The sequence below is a fragment of the Arachis hypogaea genome, chromosome 15, assembly GCF_003086295.3.
Source record: "Arachis hypogaea cultivar Tifrunner chromosome 15, arahy.Tifrunner.gnm2.J5K5, whole genome shotgun sequence".
Taxonomy (NCBI): domain Eukaryota; kingdom Viridiplantae; phylum Streptophyta; class Magnoliopsida; order Fabales; family Fabaceae; genus Arachis; species Arachis hypogaea.
The window spans coordinates 63452204-63473747 of NC_092050.1; the positions used below are offsets into that span (position 1 = coordinate 63452204).

At 38.2% G+C, this 21544-nt stretch overlaps 1 non-coding gene across 1 annotated transcript; it reads right to left on the reverse strand.

Annotated features, from left to right (window-relative positions):
- Positions 1 to 2465: 2465 nt before the first annotated feature.
- LOC112753509 (small nucleolar RNA R71) lies at positions 2466 to 2569 on the reverse strand. The gene has a single exon (XR_003177894.1). It is a non-coding gene; the product is annotated as a small nucleolar RNA R71 (small nucleolar RNA).
- Between the last annotated feature and the right edge of the window lie 18975 nt (positions 2570 to 21544).

Below are 21544 nucleotides of genomic sequence, written 5' to 3' on the forward strand. Positions count from 1 at the left end.
TTTAAGAGTGACTCTCAATCCAGGTTTTACGTTCCTTTGTTTTAGCTTCCTTTTACTTTTATTTATTCCAGCACTTGAATTGATCGGTGAATTTATGAATTTCTTCCATGTTATAGATTGTTATCTGAATTAATAATAATTGAGGTATTTTCAGTTTATGATTGTTCTCTTTGATTTAAGTTACCATTGCTTCCCATCTAAGGATATTTTTATTATTCCAGCAATTTTACTTTTTCCCCTTTTGGTCCTAGTTAAGAATTTAGTAACTCAACAGTTATTAAACTCAACATAATTGATAATCGTTATCTTGCTAATTGAGCTGAACTTAAGTAATCCCAACCTTTTCTTAGGAAATAAATAGGATTCAAAGGTCAATTTAATTAGTCCCTTGACTTTCCGTTGCCCTAGTACAGGTTGATCCAGTGGAGTTTAGATTCAACTTTCATTATAGTTGAGAGAAATAACTACGTTGGACCTCCAACTTCTCTTACCTTACCAAAAGTCTGCTTTACAGTATTTATTTATTTTAATTGCCATTTACTTTACTTGTCATTTAAATTACTTGCTTCTCATCTTCTAAACCCCTATTACAACCTTTATAGCCAATAATAAGAACATACTTCCTCGCAGTTCCTTGAGAAGACGACCCGAGGTTTGAATACTCTGTTAACAATTTTAAAGGGGTTTGTTACTTGTGACACCCAACACGTTTGTATGAAAGGACTTTTGTTGGTTTAGGAAATAAATAGGATTCGAAGGTCAATTTAATTAGTCCCTTGACTTTCCGTTGCCCTAGTACAGGTTGATCAAGTGGAGTTTAGATTCAACTTTCATTATAGTTGAGAGAAATAACTACGTTGGACCTCCAACTTCTCTTACCTTACCAAAAGTCTGCTTTACAGTATTTATTTATTTTAATTGCCATTTACTTTACTTGTCATTTAAATTACTTGCTTCTCATCTTCTAATCCTCTATTACAACCTTTATAGCTAATAATAAGAACATACTTCCTCGCAGTTCCTTGAGAAGACGACCCGAGGTTTGAATACTCGGTTAACAATTTTTAAAGGGGTTTGTTACTTGTGACACCCAACACGTTTGTATGAAAGGACTTTTGTTGGTTTAGAAGCTATATTTGCAACGAGGATTTATCTGCAAATTTCTAGACCACGCAAAAGTTCTCTCATCAATACCATTCTGGGTGTTTAACGCCAGGAAAACACAAGGGAGATAAGTTAGTTTTTAATTCAATTCTTTTTCAAATCATATCTTTTCCAAATCATATCTTTTTCAAAAATCAATTCTTTTTCAATTTTCTTTTTAATATTTTAGAAAATTCCAAATTGATTTTCAAAATTTATTTCTTATTTTTATTTCATATTTTAAAAATTAATGCTAATAATTAATGTGATTGATTCAAAACTCTCAAGTTGTTACTTGCTTAGTAAGAAAGGTTCAATCTTTAAATTTTAAAATCATATCTTTTGGTTTCTTGTTAGTCAAGTAATCAACTTTAATTTTCAAAATCAAATCTTTAAAAATTGTTTTTCAATCATATCTTCTCAATCACATCTTTTCAAAATAAGTTTCAATCACATCCTTTTAATTACTGATTTCAAAATATTTTTCAAAATCACCTAACCACTTTCTCACTTTTTATTTTCGAAAAACCATCAACCACTTTTTTCAAAATTCTCTTTAATTATTTTAAAATTCTAGTTTTACTTAAAAATTTGTTTTTGAAAATTCTTCTCCCTCCTCACATTTTTCTATTTAAGGACTAACACTCCCCCTCTTTTAGCAATTCGGACTCACTCCCGCTCTATAAGTTCAAATTCTCCTCTCTACCTCATTCCTCCATTCTTCTTCTCCTCTGACACCTCAAGGAATCTCTATACTGTGACATAGAGGATTCCATACTTTCTTCTTCTCTTCTCTTTCATATGAGCAGGAACAAAGACAAAGGAATTCCTGTTGAAGCTGATCCTGAACCTGAAAGGACCTTGAAGAGAAAGCTAAGAGAAGCTAAAGCACAACTCTCTGGAGAGGACCTGACAGAAATTTTCGAAAAAGAAGCAGACATGGCAACAATGCAAGGAAGATGCTTGGTGACTTCATTGCACCTTCTTCTGACTTCTGTGGAAGGAGCATCTCAATTTCTGCAATTGGAGCAAACAACTTTGAGCTTAAGCCTCAATTAGTTTCTCTGATGCAACAGAATTGCAAGTATCATGGACTTCCATTGGAAGATCCTCATTAGTTTTTAGCTGAATTCTTGCAAATTTGTGACACTGTCAAGACCCATAGGGTTAACCCTGAGGTCTACAGACTTATGCTCTTCCCTTTTATTGTAAGAGACAGAGCTAGGACATGGTTGGACTCCCAACCTAAAGAAAGCCTGAACTCTTGGGAAAAGCTGATCAATGCCTTCTTGGCAAAGTTCTTTCCACCTCAAAAATTGAGTAAGCTTAGAGTAGAAGTCTAGACCTTCAGACAGAAGGAAGGCGAATCTCTCTATGAAGCTTGGGAAAGATACAAACAATTGATCAGAAGGTGTCCTTCTGGCATGCTTTCAGAATGGAGCATCATATGTATATTCTATGATGGTCTGTCTGAACTGTCCAAGATGTCATTGGACAACTCTGCTGGTGGATCTCTTCATCTGAAGAAGACGCCTGAAGAAGCTCAGGAACTCATTGAAATGGTTGCAAATAACCAATTAATGTACACTGTTGAAAGGAATCCTGTGAATAATGGGACGCCTCAGAAGAAGAGAGTTCTTGAGATTGATACTCTGAATGCCATATTGGCTCAGAATAAAATATTGACTCAACAAGTCAATATGATTTCTCAGAGTCTATCTGGAATGTAAGCTGCATCCGGCAATACTAAGGAAGCTTCCTCTAAAGAGGAAGCTTATGATCCTGAGAATCCTGTAATGGAAGAGGTGAATTACATGGGAGAACCCTATGGAAACACCCATAATCCTTCATGGAGAAATCATCCAAATCTCTCATGGAAGGACCAACAGAAGCGTCAACAAGGCTTCAACAACAATAATGGTGGAAGAAATAGGTTTAGCAATAGCAAACCTTTTTCATCATCTTCTCAGCAACAGACAGAGAATTCTGAGTAGAGTCTCTCTAGCTTAGCAACCATAGTCTCTGATCTATCTAAAACCACACTAAGTTTCATGACTGAAACAAGGTTCTCCATTAGAAATTTGGAGGCACAAGTGGGTCAACTGAGTAAGAAAGTTACTGAACTCCCTCCTAGTACTCTCCCAAGCAATACAGAAGAGAATCCCAAGAGAGAGTGCAAGGCCATAAACACGTCCCACATGGCCGAATGCATGGAGGAGGGAAAGGAAGTGATTTCCTTGGAGGAAGACCTCAATGGACGTCCACTGGCCTCCAAGGAGTTCCCTAATGAGGAATTACAGGAATCTAAGGCTCGTATAAAGACCATAGAGATTCTACTAAACCTCCTTCTGCCATTGATGAGCTCTGATGAGTATTCTTCCTCTGAAGAGGATGAAGATATTGCTGAAGAGCAAGTTGCTAAGTACCTTGGAGCAATCATGAAGCTGAATGCCAAGTTATTTGGTAATGAGACTTGGGAGGATGAACCTCTATTGCTCATCAATGAACTGAATACCTTGGTTAGGCAGAAATTACCTCAGAAGAAACCAGACCCCGAAAAATTCTTAATACTTTGTACCATAAGCACCATGACCTTTGAGAAGGCTCTGTGTGAACTAGGGTCAAGTATAAATCTCATGCCCCTCTCTGTAATGGAAAAACTAGAGATTCTTGAAGTACAAGCTACAAGAATCTCACTAGAGATGGCAGACAATTCAAGGAAACAGGCTTATGGACTTGTAGAGGATGTCTTGGTAAAGGTTGAAGGCCTTTACATCCCTGCTAACTTCATAATCCTGGACACTGGAAAGAATATGGATGAATCCATCATCCTTGGCAGACCCTTCCTAGCCACAGCAAAAGCTGTGATTGATGTTGACAGAGGAGAGTTGGTCATTCAAGCGAATAAGGACTACCTTGTGTTTAAGGCTCAAGGATCTCCCTCTGTAACCATGGAGAGGAAGCATGAAAAGCTTCTCTCAATGCAGAGTCAAACAGAGCCCCCACATTCAAACTCTAAGTTTGGTGTTGGGAGGCCATCATCATGCTCTGAGTATCTGTGAGGCTCCATGAGAGCCCACTGTCAAGCTATTGACATTAAAGAAGCGCTTGTTGGGTGGCAACCCAATTTTTACTTATCTATGTTAAATTTTCTATTGTTATTTCATGTTTTCTTTAGGTTGATGATCATGTGAAGTCACAAAAGCAATTGAAAAAGCAAAAATAGAATGAAAAATAGCATTAAAAATAGCACACCCTGGAGGACGATCTTACTGGCGTTTAAACGCCAGTAAGGGTAGCAGAATGGGCGTTAAATGCCCAGTCTGGCACCATTCTGGGCGTTTAACGCCAGAAAAGGGCACCAGACTGGCATTTAACGCTAGAAAAGGGCACAAAGCTAGTGTTTAATGCCAGAAAATGGCATCAGACTGGCGTTAAACGCCAGAAATAGGCAGCAACCTGGCGTTTAACTCCATGATTGACACTCAAGGGGGCGTTTACACGCCAAAATGGTGCAGGGATGAGAAGTCCTTGACACCTCAGGATATGTGAACCCCATAGGATCCCCACCTACCTCAACTCTTTCTCTCTTCTTCACACCTTCCCATAAACACCCTTCCCCAAATACCCCTCACCAATCACCTCCATTTCTCTTCCCTATCACCTTTTCACCAATCACCTCCACCCATTCTTCCCCAAAAACCCCCACAAACCTCACAATTCAAATTCAAACCATTTCTCTCCCAAACCCAACCCCTAATACACGAAACCTACCCTCTCTTTCCACTCCTATATAAACCCCTTTTCACTCCTTCATTTCCATATATCACAAACACTACTTCTCCCTCTTGGCCGAACCACTAAACCCCTTCCATCTCCTCTATTTCTTCTTCTTCTACTCTCTTCTTTCTTCTTTTACTCGAGGACGAGCAAAACTTCTAAGTTTGGTGTGGTAAAAGCGTTGCTTTTTGTTTTTCCATAATCATTTATGGCACCAAAGGCCGGAGAAACCTCTAGAAAGAGGAAAGGGAAGGCAAAAGCTTCCACCTCCGAGTCATGGGAGATGGAGAGATTCATCTCAAAGGTCCATCAAGACCACTTCTATGAAGTTGTGGCCAAGAAGAAGGTGATCCCTGAGGTCCCTTTCAAGCTCAAAAAGAGTGAATATCTGGAGATCTGACATGAGATTCGAAGAAGAGGTTGGGAAATTCTCACCAACCCCATTCAACAAGTCGGAATCTTAATGGTTCAAGAGTTCTATGCCAATGCATGGATCACCAAAAACCATGATCAAAGTGTGAACCCAGACCCAAAGAAGTGGCTTACAATGGTCCGGGGGAAATAATTAGATTTCAGTCCGGAAAATGTAAGGTTGGCATTCAACTTGCCAATGATGCAAGAAGATGCACGCCCCTACACTAGAAGGGTCAACTTTGATCAAAGGTTGGACCAAGTCCTTAGGGACATTTGTATGGAAGGCGCTCAATGGAAGAGAGACTCAAGAGGCAAGCCGGTTCAACTAAGAAGGCTTGACCTCAAGCCCGTGGCTAGGGGATGGTTGGAGTTCATCCAACGCTCAATCATTCCTACTAGCAACCGATCTGAAGTTACTATAGACCAGGCTATCATGATCCATAGCATCATGAATGGAGAGGAAGTAGAAGTTCATGAGGTTATATCCCTAGAACTCTACAAGGTGGTGGACAAGTCCTCTACTTGGCAAGGTTAGCCTTCCCTCATCTCATTTGTCACCTCTGCAATTCAGCTGGAATTGACATAGAGGAAGACATCCTCATTGATGAGGAGAAGCCCATAACTAAGAAAAGGATGGAGCAAGCAAGAGAGTCCACTCATGGACCTCAACAAGAGCATGAGGAAATTCCTCATCATGAAATCCCTGAGATACCTCAAGGGATGCACTTTTCTCCATAAAACTATTGGGAGCAAATTAACACCTCCCTAGGAGAATTAAGTTCCAACATGGGACAACTAAGGGTGGAGCACCAAGAGCATTCCATCCTCCTCCATAAAATTAGAGAAGACCAAAGGGACAAGAGGGAGGAGCAACAAAGGCAAGGAAGAGATATTGAGGAGCTCAAGCACTCCATAAGATCTTCAAGAGGAAGAACAAGCCGCCATCACTAAGGTGGACCCGTTCTTTAATTTCCTTATTCTTATTTTTCTGTTTTTTGAAAATTATGCTTTATGTTTTATTTATGTTTGTGTCTTATTACATGATCACTAGTGTCTAAGTGTCTATGCCTTAAAGCTATGAATGTCCTATGAATCCATCACCTTTCTTAAATGAAAAATGTTTTAATTGCAAAATAAAAAGAGGTACATGAATTTTGAATTTTTAAAAGAGTTTAATTATTTTGATGTGGTGGCAATACTTTTTGTTTTCTGAATGAATGCTTGAACAGTGCATATTTTTGATATTGTTGTTTATGAATGTTAAATTTTGTTGGCTCTTGAAAGAATAACGAAAAAGGAGAAATGTTATTGATAATTTAAAAAATCATAAAATTGATTCTTAAAGCAAGAAAAAACAGTGAATACAAAGCTTGCGAAAAAAAAATGGCGAAAAATAAAAGAAAAAAGAAAGAAAAAAGAAAAATCGAGCAGAAAAAGCCAGTAATCCTTTAAACCAAAAGGCAAGGGTAAAATAAAAAGGATCCAAGGCTTTGAGCATTAATGGATAGGAAGGCCAAAAGACTAAAATCCTGGCCTGAGCGGCTAAACCAAGCTGTCCCTAACCATGTGCTTGTGGCGTGAATGTGTCAAGTGAAAAGCTTGAGATTGAGCGGTTAAAGTCATGGTCTAAAGCAAAAAAAGAGTGTGCTTAAGAGCTCTGGACACCTCTAATTGGGGACTCTAGCAAAGCTGAGTCATAATCTGAAAAGGTTCACCCAGTTATGTGTCTGTGGAATTTATGTATCCGGTGGTAATACTGGAAAACAAAATGCTTAGGGCCACGGCCAAGACTCATAAAGTAGCTGTGTTCAAGAATAAACATAATGAACTAGGAGAATCAATAACACTATCTGAATTCTGAGTTCCTATAGATGCCAATCATTCTGAACTTCAAAGGATAAAGTGAGATGCCAAAACTGTTCAGAAGCAAAAAGCTAATAGCCCCGCTCATCTAATTAAGACTGATCTTCACAGATGTTTTTGGAGTTTATTATATACTCTCTTCTTTTTATCTTACTTTGTTTTTAGTTGCTTGGGGACAAGCAATAATTTAAGTTTGGTGTTGTGATGAGCGGATAATTTATACGCTTTTTGGCATTGTTTTTAGGTAGTTTTTAGTATGTTTTAGTTACTTTTTAGTATATTTTTATTAGTTTTTATGAAAAATTCACATTTCTAGAATTTTCTATGAGTTTGTGTGTTTTTCTGTGATTTCAGGTATTTTCTGGCTGAAATTGAGGGACCTGAGGAAAAATCTGATTCAGAGGCTGAAAAAGGACTGCAGATGCTGTTGGATTCTGACCTCCCTGCACTCGAAATGGATTTTTTGGAGCTACAGAATTCTAGTTGGCACGCTCTTAATTGCGTTGGAAAGTAGACATCCTGGGCTTTCCAGCAATATATAATAGTCCATACTTTGCCCGAGTTTTAATAGCGCAAACTGGCATCTAAATGCCAACTTTCTACCATATTCTGGCGTTAAACGCCAGAACTGGCATAAAAGCTGGAGTTAAACGCCTAAACTGGCACCAGAGCTGGTGTTTAACTCCAAGAAAAGTCTCTACATGTGAAAGCTTCAATGCTCAGCCCAAGCACACACCAAGTGAGCCTAGAAGTGGATTTCTGCATCATTTACTCATTTCTGTAAACCCTAGGTTACTAGTTCATTATAAATAGGACCTTTTACTATTGTATTTTAGGGGAGGTTATTCTGGTTCCTCCTCTGGGGCCGAAGCCAATGAACACCATTATCACTTATGTATTTTCAACGGTGGAGTTTCTACACCCCATAGATTAAGGTGTGGAGCTCTGCTGTTCTTCATGAATTAATGTAAAGTACTATTATTTTTCTATTCAATTCAAGCTTATTCTTATTCTAAGATATTCACTCGCACTTCAACCTGATGAATGTGATGATCCGTAACACTCATCATCATTCTCACCTATGAACGCGTGCCTGACAACCACTTCCGTTCTATCTGCAATAGCTTGAGTGTGTATCTCTTAGCTTCCTGGTTCACGACACATGGTTGCCTCTCCTGACAATAGAGCCCTCCATTCCGTGCGATCAGAGTCTTCGTGGTATAGGTTAGAATCAATTGGCAGCATTCTTGAGATCCGGAAAGTCTAAACCTTGTCTGTGGTATTCTGAGTAGGATCTGGGATGGGATGACTGTGACGAACTTCAAACTCGCGAGTGTTGGGCGTAGTGATAGACACAAAAGGATCAATGGATCCTATTCCAACATGAGTGAGAACCGACAAATGATTAGCCGTGTAGTGACAGCGCATTTGGACCATTTTCACTGAGAGGACGGACGGTAGCCATTGACAACGATGATCCTCCAACGTAAGCTTGCCATGGAAAGGAGTATGAATGATTGGATGAAAGCAATAGGAAAGCAGAGGTTTAGAAGCAATAAGCATCTCCATACGCTTATCTGAAATCCTACCAATGAATTACATAAGTTTTTCTATCTTATTTTATATTTTAATAATAATTTAATCATCAAAACCTCAAAACTATTTGAATTCGCCTGACTGAGATTTACAAGGATGACCATAGCTTGCTTCAAGCTGACAATCTCCGTGGGATCGACCCTTACTCACGTAAGGTATTACTTGGACGACCCAGTGCACTTGCTGGTCAGCTGCATGGAGTTGTGTGAAAAGTGTGCAATCATGATTTTGTGTACCACAAGCTAATCACAAACATTAAAGTCTCAAGGCCATTTGACACGTAGTGATGAGTATTTTGGTGAAAAATAAATTTCTCCCAAAACACACAAATCTAACCGGCAAGTGTACTGGGTCGCATCAAGTAATAATAACTCACAGGAGTGAGGTCGATCCCACAGGGATTGATGGATCAAGCAATTTTAGTGGATGATTAGTTTAGTCAAGCTGACATTTAGTGAATTGTGTGAAATTGTAGCCAACAGAAAGTAAATGACAATGAATTTAAAGTTGCAGAATGTAAATTGGCAAGTAACTTAAAGAGCAAGAAATTAAAATTGCAAGAATCTTAAATGACAAGAAATATAAATTGCATTAAATGTAAAGGGAATTGGGAATTGGATTTGCAGAAATTAAACAAGGAAAAGTTAAATTGCAACAAGCAGAGAAGTAGAAGATGGATTTGATTGATTCGGAACCAAAACAGAAATGTAAATAAACATGAAAAAGCAATAAACAGAGAATGTAAAATTGGAATTAAGATCTCAGGACCCAAGAGACTAGATAACCAAGTCTAGATCTCAATGCCTTCCTAGATCCAACAAGAACAATTGCAAAGGAAATGTAAATTGCAGAGAAAGTAGATGAAGAGCAATTAACAGAAACTTCGATTTAATTAAGCAGTAAAGAAAGCAGAGAGAAATCTCAGAGGGAGAATGAAACAGAACACCTTCAATTCTCCACCCAAGACTCAAAAACAAAGAAAAGAAAATTAAAGAGAGCTCTCAAATCCTTGTGCTCCCTCGTGGAGCCAGCCTCTTCACAAATATGAAAATGATGCCTTATATAGGCTTTACAAAATGGAAATGAAAATGAAATTAAAAACAAATTACAATTAAATGAAATTCCTATTGTATCTATTTCTTGTGCCTTTGAGTAATGATCATGGGCCCTTGCTCTTGATGGAATTGGGATGATAGAGGCCTTGGTTGATTGCTCTTGGAGTTTGAGGAGGAACCGAATTGAACCGGGTTGAGTTTGCAAAAGTTGGACCAAAAGTTTTTGCTCCAACTTTTCATATCAGCCACCATGATTTGCTGATACCAACGTTGGTGCCAAAGTTAGGGGTCTAACTTTTGCTCCAACGTTGGCCTCCCTTATGCACATTTATGGCGCCAACTTTGTCCTCTTGTCATGTTGCCAATTTTATGCCCAATATAAACTATCATATATGGTTGGAAAGCTCTGAATGTCAGCTTTCTAACCCACTTGGAATCACTTCAATTGGACATCTACAACTCAAGTTATGATCATTTGAAGAGGGCATGGTTGCTGGCTTTGGTGTGCAGCGTTTGAGGTAAAGTTTGCCTCAAACGTTGGCGAAAACGCCAGTTCTGGAGGCTCAAACGTATTGTCCACCCCATACTATTATACATTATTGGAAAGCCCTGAATGTCTACTTTCCAATGCCTTTGGAATCACATCAATTGGGGCTCTACAGCTCGAGTTATACTCCATCGAAGGTGCAGAGGTCAAGTGGCCTCACTGCAGGTTGCCACCATGTTCATTTATGCACATTGCGGGGCAGTTTTCTCCCTCAATTTTAGTGTCCACCATGCAGTGCCATATATGCTTGGAAAGCTCTTGATTCCTACTTTCTAATGCTTCTTGAATCACCTCATTTGGAGCTCTGTAGCTCAAGTTATTCTTGTTGGAAGTATACCCCTTCAAGCTGTTGTGGTGTGTGGCGCCAACGTTAGCCCAAAAGTTAGGGGTCTAACGTTGGCACAAACTTTTGCTCCTTCCTTTGTATTTTTCATGTGCCAACGTTAGCCCAAAAGTTTGGGGTCTAACGTTGGCGCAAACTTTTGGTGGCCAGGGAGGTTTTTCTCATGCCAACGTTAGCCCAAAAGTTAGGGGTCTAACGTTGGCGCAAACTTTTGGTGCCCAGGGAGTAATTTTCAAGTTCTAACGTTAGCTTCAAAGTTAGGGGTCTAACTTTAAGGCTAACTTTTCACCCAAAAGTTTGTGCAAAAGTTTGAGGTTAACTTTAGGTCCAACTTTTTGCTTCCTGGTTCATTTTCACTTATTCCATTGTCCTCTCTTTACTCCTAGCCATTCCTTCTTGCTTCAACCTTTCTTCACCTATCATTAATCAACCAAACACATCAAAGCTATGCTCAAAATCATGAGATATTCATTCTTTCATAATATGTGACAATTATAGCATAAAACCTCATGAAATAGCATGAATTCATACATGGTTGATTAAATCAAAGGAAACATGAAAATCTACCCAATTGGCTTGCTTATGGATCAAGAAAGTGCATAAAACCTATTGAAACCAAAGGAAAAAGGCATAGAAAAATATGACATGATGACATGTCATCACGTAGCAATAGCATCAAGTGTGCCCATGTTAACCTTAGATATAAAATAATATTAGCGAGAGTAATGCTAAGTTAAATTAGTAGTTTTATATATTAAACAAAAAAGGATGACAAAAACCTAGTCTAATTAATATATTTCTTTTAAAACTATTCACACATCAGTATCCAAAATAATTAATAGAAAAACATATCTCTTGTCAAAATCATTTGAATACTGCACTTGAATCTAAAAGCTGAAATGGAAGCAAGAAAAAGAAGTAGCACATTTTACAATATAGTTAAAAAACAACCAAACAAATAGCACCAGACAACCTAGACCACATTTTCAACTACCACCCAATAAGGAAAGAATGCATTATTATTCACCAACAAGATAACTACCTTTCTCTTACTTATATAAACTCTGCAGAATAATTACTTAGTGTTACACAAATATCCACTATTTTTTTAACATCAAAAAGAAAAAAAATTGTAGTTCTAAATACTGTTGAAACATGTATAAAATTATGTTCAGTGATCACTCTTTACTTGACCCTTCAGAACACACTGACACAAGAAGATTATTAGTTCACATTAAATACTTAAGCATAAAAATCTCGAAGCAACAAAATTGTTCACGTCATGTAAATCCAGCAAAATAACAGTGAGTAAAGGCCATACGCAAAAGTATATCCACCTTGTTTGGGAATAACACTTTGATGAAAATTATAACAATATTAAAGAGCATGGTGCTACTAATACAAACTCTAGTTGGTTGGCAAGGGTCTCAAAGTTGCTTAAAGGAAAAACTACACTATCAGTAGTGTCTCAAAGTTGCATATAAACAGTAATGTGTCTCCCACCCTTAACAAATCTTGGTAAGGAAAGAAAAACTCACTAGACTTGTGACATTTCGCTTGTGGGAACTTGCTCATATAAACTCTCATAGAAAATCCTGAGAGGATCTTTCTGAAATTTCACAAGGAAACAAACACATGCAACACACTGATTACAAAAAACTGAAAAAGCTATAAGGAATAAGAGAATAAAGCATACATGTATAATGTATATAATTGTATATCTACCTCCTCCGGTGGATCTTATTTCTGGCCAGGTAAATCATACACCTTTTTCTCTTTCTTCTTCTTCTGTTGCTGCTCTGAAGCAGAAGAAGCAGCAGCATATGAGACTTACAGAGAAAATAAGCTACTTATTTTTCTTACAACAATTATCTTCAGTTCTCGCAATTTCATCACACATAGCACTACACATTCCCATATGCAATAACAATTTACCATATGCATTAACAATTTAAGCAGATTATACAAAAAAATGTAATAAATCATAAATCATTCTCCTCTAGCATTGTGTGTTGGTCAAAATACATGCCTGGAAACCAAACATGGCTTTAAGCCAATCAAGCATGTCTAAGTCTCCTGTTCTCTGTCTTTGTTGCTCGAAAGAACTAGGCCAGTTCAAGCCTTGTGTGTTCCATAGCGCAGAAACAGCAGCTTTAATCTAATAAAGAAAGAAAGTCCAAGAACTCAACAAAATCAGGCATCATTGCATATTTGCATCATGTACTCCACCAAGATAAGCAACTAAGCAAGTCTTATTTAGGTTATCAAACCTTATATGTACCACATTAAGACTTCAAAATAAGTATGTAAAACACAAGAATAGGAACATGTAATAAGTTTTTCAAAATAAAAATCATGTTAGTAGTAAAACAGCATAACTGAGCACTAACCTTCGAGCAGCACGGCGAGCAGAACTGCGAGACCTGGCGAGCAGAACCGCGAGACAGAGGCAAGAAGAACCGCGAGACAGAGGCGAGCAGAACCATGAGACAGAGGCGAGTAGCTTTCTGAGCAGAACGGCGAGATGGACTACAAGCAAAACAGCAAGGACGAACCTGGTTGTGATCTTGAGCGCCAAAGGTGGCAACGGTGAGATAGATGGCGCCATGATGGAGGTTAGGGTTTTCTAAACCATTCAAGGAAAAGCCATTCAAAGCAGCATCGAGGAAGACAACGACTGCTCGACGAACATGACGATGACGGCAAGCTCGAGGAAGACCATGGTGATGGCAACGACAAGCTCGAGACAATGACTGCTCGATGAAGATGACGATTACAAGCGATGAAGGCTGGGTGCGACGAAGGCGATGCAGGCTAGGTAAGATGAAGGGCAGTGATGAACGCAATAGGCTGAACGATTACAACGACGAAGGCTTGAGAAAGCTGCTAAGTTCGAGAGTGAAGATGAAGTGATGGCGCAATAGGGTTTGAAAGGGAATTTTAGGGTTAAAAAGATTTTAGGGTTTGAAAGGGAATTCTTTAACTCTGTTCTAACTTTTATCAAAACTAAAGAAACCAAGAAATTCAAATGATAACATTTTAAGTTTTAATTCATACTTTGATATCAAATTTAGTTTAAATATGAATATTGAGTTTACATTAAATACTTTTAATTCTAAATTATAATTTGTTATATTTTTTAAGAATACTAAATAACTAATTATTAATACAATGTACAAACTATAAAATTAATCAAATTATCTCAAACTAATTTTGTTAAGTATAATTTGGTAACATAAGAATTAGGTGTACTCTAACAAAGTTATATGATTTAAAAATAAACAAATTATAAAAAAATACACATTTTGTAATGGAAAAAAAGATACTGGAAAAAGAAGAAAAAAATATTGAATGGTGAAAAAAAATAAAATCACAAGTCATCTTAAAATTTAGGGTTTAAAATAAGTCAAGTGTGAAAATTTTAAAACTTATCATTTAGGGTTAAAATTTGAAAACTTAGGAAAAAAAAGTTAAGTGTGAAAAAAATTTAGTGGGAAACTAAATTTTAGGGGAGGGAACTCTATCGGTACGTTTTTTTTACGGTGCCAAAATAAACACACTATAGCCACGCTTATAAAGCATGCCGATTTCCTTCTATGGCCACGCTTTTTAAGCATGCCAAAAAAAAGTGTGGCCAAATTTCAAATCAGTGGCCACCCTCGTAAAAGCGTGCCAATTTCCCTCTATGGCCACGCTTTTTAAGCGTGGCAATAAAAAAGCGTGGCCAAATTTCAAATAAGTAGCCACCCTCGTAAAAGCGTGCCGATTTCTCTCAAAAAGCGTGGCAAAATCACAAATCAGTGGCCACCCTCGCAAAAGCGTGCCCATAGACCACTTTTGGGCACGCTTTAAAAGCGTGGCAAGAAAAAAGGGTGTCGACAGGCCTTTTTTCTTGTAGTGTTCTTTTCTTCACAAAGAACCGAAACCCTTCTTATTTTCTTTTGAAAATAAACATTAAAATCTTATCAATTAATATCATCTCAACAGCCCGAAAAATCGTCAAAATATTCCAGCTGGGCTATTCTTAATAAGAATTCAACAAAATTCAATAGGATTAACAAAATTCAACATAAACTCAATCAAACCCAAACAGTAATCAACCAAACCAACATTCATTTATCACATTAACATTTAATCGGTACAAAATTACCAAAGCATACCCCCGTACAAAATCAAAACAACGGAAACTCCAGAGAAGCTTTTTGTTTGAGTTGCTGAAGAAGAAAATGTCAGAAATCGTCTGTGACTCTTAGAACTCCAATTGGCCAAACTCAAGGGGAAGGTGAGCTACGTCACCGTCAGATTAGATTTTTTATTGGAGTTATGAATCACAAGAAATTGAAGCCAGAAAGCTCATAGGATGTCACAGTTCTTCTCAAGCACACTCTTGGTCTTTCTCTCTTTCTTTTTCTTTCAACTTCAATTAGGTTATGAGATGAGGCAAGAAGATTAGATTATTTGTGGTGTTAAGCCTTCTAGTGCACGAAATTGTGATTCACACTTTTCACAACTCCGCACAACTAACCAGCAAGTGCACTGGGTCGTCCAAGTAATACCTTACGTGAGTAAGGGTCGATCCCACAGAGATTGTCGGCTTGAAGCAAGCTATAGTCATCCTGTAAATCTTAGTCAGGCGGATTCAAATAGTTATGAGGCTTTTATAATTAAAAGATAAATAAAACATAAAATAAGATAAAGATACTTATGTAATTCATTGCTGGGAATTTCAGATAAGCGTTTGGAGATGCTTTGTTGCTTCTGAACCTCTGCTTTCCTATTGTCTTCTTCCAATCATGCGTGCTCCCTTCCATGGCAAGCTGTATGATCCTCTCGGATGGAAAATACCAGGTACGATCTCTGTATGGCTAATCTACTGTCGGATTTCTCGTCTCGGATAAAAACAACCAGGTATAGCTACCGCACGGCTAATCATCTGTCGGTTCTCACTAGCGTCGGAATAGATCTCTCTATCCTTTTGCACACTTACACTGCGCCCAACATTCACAAGTTTGAAGCTCGTCACAGTCATCCCTTCCTAGATCCTATTCGGAATACCACATACAAGGTTTAGACTTTCCGGATCTCAAGAATGCTATCAATTGGTTCTAGCCTATACCACGAAGGTTCTAATCTCACGGATTTGGATGCTCTATTGTCAGGAGAGGTGATGCAAATCATGGATTAGAGACCCAAGAGATTATACTCTGGCTGTCGTCCAATGACTACGTTGAACATCATGTAGACCGCTTGCGGTTGTCAGGCACGCGGATCTTGGCTAAGCGAGTAACGAAGATAGTGGGTGATTGTCATGGGTGACCTGATGCACGGAAAACTTGTCTCTCAATAAATCTCCCTTCGGCAAGTGTACTGAAGTTGTCGTCAAGTAAAAACTCACAATAGAGTGAGGTCGAATCCCACAGGGATTGATTGATCAAGCAACTTTAATTAGAAGAATGTTCTAGTTGAGCGAATCCAGAATTTGGGTTGAGAGTTACAGAAAATAAAATGGCGGGAATGTAAATAACAGAAAAGTAAATGCTAAAATTAAAGGACTGGAAGTAAATGACTGAAAATAAATTGCAGAATTGTAAATGGGAATGGGGGATTTGCTCATAAAAGTAAATGGCAGAAATTAAAGAGAATGGGTAAGATTAGAGATGGGGAGTTCATTGGGCTTAGGAGATATTGCAATTCTCTGGATCAAGTTCATTTTCATCTCTTCCTCAATCAATGCACTCATTGATCTCCTTGGCAATCTTAAGTGATTGAATTGCAATTTCTTGCAATTCAATCTCTCAAATCTTGATCAATAGCCAATTCCTTGGTCAATTGCTCATGAGAAGAGATGAAGTATGGTCACTGATTATACCACATGCATTTCCCAAACCAAGTATTGAGAGGGTTACAGTCACATACCCATCCAAACCCAATTTGGTCCAGCATGAGAAAGCATTTCTAGCTTGATCTCTTCATTCCTCTTCCAAGGTTCAAAAGAGATCCAAGTTTGAATAGCTTCTCTTCCAAGATAACTACTCAATTGGATGAAGACCGAAAGCTTTCAAGTAAAATCAAGAGGAAAGATAGAAGAAGAACAATGAAAATTAGTATTGATCCATCAAATTACAACAAAGCTCCCTAACCCAATGAAAGGGGTTTAGTTGTTCATAGCTCTTGAAGATGAAAACAAAGATGGAGAATACATCATAAAACTAGAAATTGCAAAGAAAGTAAAATACAGAGAGTGGTTCTTCAGCCTCCCGAACTCCTTTACAATTCAAAGCTACTCCTATATATACTACTCTTCTCAGCTTCTAGTTCACTCTTCAAGTCTTGGGCCTTTGGATCTTGAGTTTGAAGCAGTTCCTTTCTTTATTTGGTCTTGGCTTTACTTGCAGAGAGAAAGTGCAGAGTGGGCAGAGACTTAAGCTCAGGGCGTAAGGAGTGTTAATCATTTAGTGAAAGTCCAAGTTCGGGAACGTTAGTGACACTTAACATTGTCACTAACGTTCCAATGCACCCCTTTTGCCTCACGTTAAAACCCACGTTAACTAGGTTAACGTGGCTTTTAACGTTGCCTTGTCAACCTTCAAGAACATTAGTGACACTCAACATTGTCACTAACGTTCCAGTGTGCACCTTCTTGCTTCACGTTAAAGCTCACGTTAACTAGGTTAACTAGGCTTCTAACGTGGCCTTTGCCATCCTTCGAGAATGTTAGTGACATTCAACATTGTCACTAACGTTCCAATGTGCCCCTAGGTCTCACGTTAGAGTCCACGTTAACTAGGTTAACGTGGCTTCTAACGTGGCCATCTTTTAGCCATCCCAACGTTAGTGACAATGTTGAGTGTCACTAACGTTGGCTCATCCTTCATTTCTCATCGTTAGCTTCCACGTTAACCAAGTTAACGTGGAAGTTAACGTGACTCTTGGGGGTTGTGTGGTTGCTTCAACGTTAGTGACAATGTTGAGTGTCACTAACGTTGTCGACAACTCTTCATCTTCTACGTTAGTTCCCACGTTAACCAAGTTAACGTGGGAGTTAACGTGGTACTTAGCACCATAGGCCAACGTTAGTGACAATGTTGAGTGTCACTAACGTTGGCTCAACTTCTTTTCTCCACGTTAGAGTTCACGTTAACTTGGTTAACGTGGGCATTGATGGCTATTTGAGAGTGTTATTGGCAATCACTTTTCTCATTAATCTTTGCAAGTTACCTCCCCTTTTCTTGCTCCTTTTTGGTCCTGAAATCAAGCAACAAAGTGCATCAAAGCTCTAGTCCAAGTCATGAGTAATGCAACATAATATTTGTCACTAAACTTATGCAAAATCCTCATGAAATCATGTAACATGCACAATGTATGCTTGAGTGAAGGCATAAGTGAATATTTACCCAAAACTAACTTATTTCCTAAAGAAATGCATGAAACTAACCTAAAAACAGCAAAGAAAAGGTCAGTGAAACTGGCCAAAATGCCCTGGCAGCATTACCCCTTCATTCTGACTTAACTGAATTAAGTATAAGAGTATATATTGGAGAAGAAGTAGGCGTGAATTGAAAGAAAAACAATAGTACTTGCATTAATTCATGAAGAACAGCAGAGCTCCACACCTTAATCTATGGGGTGCAGAAACTCCACCGAAGAAAATACATAAGTGAAATAGGTCTAGGCATGGCCAAATGGCCAGCCTCCCAAAGACATTCCAAGTATGATAGTATGCGAATAGAATAGTAAAAAATGCTATTTATACTAAACTAATAACTTAGGTTTACAGAAAATGAGTAACTAAGTGCAGATAGTGTAGAAATCCACTTCCGGGGCCCACTTGGTGTGTGCTTGGGCTGAGCATTGAGCTTTAGACGTACATAGGCCATTCTTGGAGTTAAACGCCAGCTTGGGTGCCAGTTTGGGCGTTTAACGCCAGTTCTGGTGCCAGTTCTGGCGTTTTACTCCAGAAAAGGGTCTCTAGTGGGTGTTTGAACGCCAGTTTGGGCCATAAAATCTTGGGAAAAGTATGAACTATTATATATTTCTGGAAAGCCCAAGATGTCTACTTTCCAACATAATTAAGAGCGTGCCAATTGGGCTTCTGTAGCTATAGAAAATGCACTTTGAGTGCAGGAGGGTTAGAATCCAACAGCATCTGCAGTCTTTTTTCAGCCTCCAAATCAGATTTTTGCTCAGGTCCCTCAATTTCAGCAAGAAAATACCTGAAATCACAGAAAAACACATAAACTCATAGTAAAGTCCAGAAATGTGATTTTTGCATAAAAACTAATAAAAATATAATAAAAAGTAACTAAAATATACTAAAAATTATGTAAAAACAATGCCAAAAAGGGTATAAATTATCCGCTCATCACAACACCAAACTTAAATTGTTGCTTGTCCCCAAGCAACTAAAAACAAAATAGGATAAAAAGAAGAGAATATACAATAAATTTCAAAATATCAATGAAGCTTAGTTCCAATTAGATGAGCGGGACTAGTAGCTTTTTACTTCTGAATAGTTTTGGCATCTCACTTTATCCTTTGAAGTTCAGAATGATTGGCATCCATAGGAACTCAGAATTCAGATAGTGTTATTGATTCTCCTAGTTCAGTATGTTGATTCTTGAACATAGCTACTTTATGAGTCTTGGCCATGACCCTAAGCATTTTGTTTTCCAGTATTACCACCAGATACATAAATGCCACAGACACATAACTGGGTGAACCTTTTCAGATTGTGACTCAACTTTGCTAGAGTCCCCAGTTAGAGGTGCCCAGAGTTCTTAAGCACACTTTTTTTACTTTGGACCATGACTTTAACCGCTCAGTCTCAAGCTTTTCAGTTGACACCTTCACGCCACAAGCACATGGTTAGGGACAGCTTGATTTAGCCGCTTAGCCCAGGATTTTATTCCTTTGGGCCATCCTATTCATTAATGCTCAAAGCTTTGGATCCTTTTTATCCTTGTCTTTTAGTTTAAAGGTTTACTGGCTTTTTGCTCTTGCCTTTTGGTTTAAAGAGCTATAGGCTTTTTCTGCTTGCTTTTTTCTTTCTCCTTCTTTTTTTTTCTTTATCTTTCGCAAGCTTTTGTTTTTTTTATTGCTTTTTCTTGCTTCAAGAATCAATTATAATTTTTCAGATTATCAATAACATTTCTCTTTTTTCATTATTCTTTCAAGAGCCAACAATTTTAATATTCATAAACTTCACTATAAAAAATATGCACTGTAGTGCACGAAATTGTGATCATCAATAATGGCGCCAAAGACTTGGAGCTCTCAAACGTGAATCACACTTTGTCACAATTCCACACAACTAACCAGCAAGTGCATTGGGTCGTCCAAGTAATACCTTACGTGAGTAAGGGTCGATCCCACGGAGACTGTCGGCTTGAAGCAAGCTATGGTCATCTTGTAAATCTCAGTCAGGTGGATTCAAATGGTTATGGAGGATTGATAATTAAAAGATAAATAAAACATAAAATAAAGATAGAGATACTTATGTAATTCTTTGGTTGGAATTTCAGATAAGCGTATGAAGATGCTTTATTCCTCCTGAACCTCCACTTTCCTATTGCCTTCTTCCAATCATTCATACTCCTTTCCGTGGCAAGCTTTATGTTGGGCATCACCGTTGTCAATGGCTACTTCCCGTCCTCTCAGTGAAAATGTTCCAAATGCGCTGTCACCGCACGACTAATCATCTGTCGGTTCTTGATCATGTTGGAATAGGATCCATTGATCCTTTTGCGTCTGTCACACGCCCAACACTCGCGAGTTTGAAGCTCGTCACAGTCATCCCTTCCTAGATCCTACTCAGAATACCACTGACAAGGTTTAGACATTCCGGATCTCAGGAATGGCCGCCAATAATTGTAGCCTATACCACGAAGGTTCCAATCTTAGATTAGAAACCCAAGAGATACACATTCAAGCTTGTTTGCATGTAGAATGAAAGTGGTTGTCAGTCACGCGTTCATAGGTGAGAATGGTGATGAGTGTCACATAATCATCACATTCATCATATTCTTGGGTGTGAATGAATATCTTGGAGAAGAAATAGACTTGAGTTGAATAGAAAAACAATAGTACTTGTATTAATTCATGAAGAACAGCAGAGCTCCACACCTTAATCTATGTTGTGTAGAAACTCCACCATCGAAAATACAAAAGTGATAATCGAGGTCATTGGCTTCGGCCCCAGAGAAGGAACCAGAAGAACCAAGATGAAAATACAATAGTAAAAGGTCCTATTTATAGAGAACTAGTAGCCTAGGGTTTACAGAAATAAGTAATTAATGCAGAAATCTTCTTCCGGGCCCACTTGGTGTGTGCTTGGGCTGAGCATTGAAGCTTTCATGTGTAAAGACTTTTCTTGGAGTTAAACACCAGCTTTTGTGCTAGTTTGGGCGTTTAACTCCAGCTTTTGTGCCAGTTTTGGAGTTAAACGCCAGAATTCTTGAGCTGACTTGCAACGCCGGTTTGGGCCATCAAATCGCGGGCAAAGTATGAACTATTATATATTGCGGGAAAGCCCAGGATGTCTACTTTCCAGCGAAATTAGGAGCGCGTGAATTGGGCTTCTCTAGCTCAAGAAAATCCACTTCGAGTGCAGGGAGGTCAGAATCCAACAGCATCTGCAGTCCTTTTTCAGCCAGATTTTTGCTCAGGTCCCTCAATTTTAGCCAGAAAATACCTGAAATCACAGAAAAATACACAAACTCATAGTAAAGTCCAGAAAAGTGAATTTTATTTAAAAACTAATAAAAATATAATAAAAACTAACTAAAATATACTAAAAACATACTA